Source organism: Myotis davidii, unplaced genomic scaffold (assembly GCF_000327345.1).
Source record: "Myotis davidii unplaced genomic scaffold, ASM32734v1 scaffold233, whole genome shotgun sequence".
Taxonomy (NCBI): Eukaryota; Metazoa; Chordata; class Mammalia; order Chiroptera; family Vespertilionidae; genus Myotis; species Myotis davidii.
Genome location: NW_006285917.1, coordinates 236,640 through 238,426, shown reverse-complemented (window position 1 = coordinate 238,426; position 1,787 = coordinate 236,640). Strand labels below are relative to the sequence as shown.

At 51.0% G+C, this 1,787-nt stretch overlaps 2 protein-coding genes and 1 long non-coding RNA gene across 4 annotated transcripts in view; all 3 read right to left on the bottom strand.

The window, feature by feature from the left end:
- ITGA5 (integrin subunit alpha 5) overlaps positions 1–1,787 on the bottom strand; it is a 55,393-nt gene that overhangs the window by 17,749 nt on the left and 35,857 nt on the right. The window lies entirely within an intron of this gene.
- LOC107182022 (integrin alpha-5-like) overlaps positions 1–1,787 on the bottom strand; it is an 8,891-nt gene that overhangs the window by 1,390 nt on the left and 5,714 nt on the right. The window lies entirely within an intron of this gene.
- On the bottom strand, positions 259–1,741 carry LOC107182023. The gene is made up of 3 exons (XR_001512743.1): positions 1,195–1,741; positions 981–1,094; positions 259–364 (listed from the first exon to the last, which is right to left on the bottom strand). It is a non-coding gene; the product is annotated as an uncharacterized LOC107182023 (long non-coding RNA).

Below are 1,787 nucleotides of genomic sequence, written 5' to 3'. Positions count from 1 at the left end.
AAGTGTCCCTGTGATGTGACCCCATAAGTATTCTGGTCCTCTGCACACTGTATTCTTATTGCCTGTGAGGACGTGGACTCAGGAGTAAAGATGCCCTGTCCATCAGGCTTATCATTATATCCCTGAAACAGGATATAGTAGATGCTCAATAAATATTTGTTACAATCATAAGGCCACCCCCCATTGATGTCCCCATCCTAGCGCCTGGTCCAGCACTCTGAGCCTCATCTTCCTTGGCCCAGACCTCTGGCCCTGGACCCACCAGAAGTTCCTTTCGGGGAAGCTGCCGAGGCAGGATCCGGTAGGGCATCTTCAGAGCTTCGTACACAGCTTCACACTGCAGGCTAAATGGCTGGTGCTCTCGCTGTGGGTGGAGGAAAGGTGTTCAGGGCAGTCCCCCCACCCCTGTCCTTGGGATCTAGAGGACATACGGCTCCCCATGGTCTGGTTCAGGTTCTGATCTTTCTCTATTTTGGGCTCATTCTCTCCTGAATCTCTGTGTGGCCTTACCTGAGATAATAAATGTGTAACTGAATAGTTATAACTAAATAATACATATTTAGATGACTGCATGTAAAAAAGAATTTTAAAAATCATTATTAATGTGGGTTAAGCACCTAGGACAATACCTGGCCCATAGTGTGCACTTCATAAATGACTGCTCTTTATTTACTACTCTTACAGCTGCTTGTGTCTCCACTAGAGATTCATCTTCCATCTCTTTTTCTATGTTCTCCGCACAGGGATCACCCTCCAGCCCTACCACATTCTTTGAATGGGCCAGGAAAGGGAAGCTGTCACTCTTCTCAGTGTGGCCACTAGGTGGCGCCAAGGACACAGCTCTGTTTAAACAAGGGCAGGAGGGGAGGGGAATGCCCGAGACCCCTTTCCCAAAGGGTGTAGCTAGGACAGTGGGGACAGGGAGGGTCAGACCAGGCAGGCCCAAAGGTGGGGTTAGGGCTGAGGTAGAGCTCCCTTACCTGCAGGAAGGTCTTGGCCCGGACCCGGAAATGCAGTTGCAGACTTCGGCTTTCTTGCCGGTGGAGTGGCCCAAGCTCACAGCGCAGCCTGAAACACTCGGCCTCTGGGCATTTCTGGGGAGAACGAGGAAGCCTGAATCTGGAATTCTGCCCTTTGAGAACTCCAACAGGCGCTCAGCGCCTGGGTCCAGACCTCATTCCCAGAGCAACTTACCAGGATCTGAGGCCCAGAGGCAGGGCTCTGGCCTGGAGCTTCCCGTCGTTGCAGCCTGTGGTTCTGGGAACCCTCGGGATCCAGCTGGAAGAGGAAAGAGACTGACGGTTAGCTGCCTCGTCCCCTCATTACAGCAGCTAAGTCAGCCTGCTCGTGGGCCCAGAACAGCTTCAACTTGTTCTTTCATCCATTCAGCTGACCACCTCCAGGGGCACATCACCAAGCCCGGTGTGAAACATGGAAATGAACAAGGCTGGGTCCTTGGTTTACAGGGAAAAGATGTGTAAAGAAATACTTGGGTCCCTGTCGCGGCCTTAGGGCCTTTGCATTGGCTGTTCCTTCCTGGAATGCTCTTCCCCAAAGTCTTCACATCCTTTTCTTTCAGGCCTCCAGGTTTTTCCCTGTTGGGTCAGCCTCCAGTTCCCTTCCCACTCAGAACGTTAGCACTGCGCTTTTATCACTTTTCAATACCTGTTAACCTCTCTCTTTAATTTTTATTGTTTAGTGCCCTCCACTAAAATGTACGCTCCATGGGAGTGGAGACCTTGTTAATTTTGTTCAGTGTGATATTTCCTGAGCCCCTCACAGGGGTC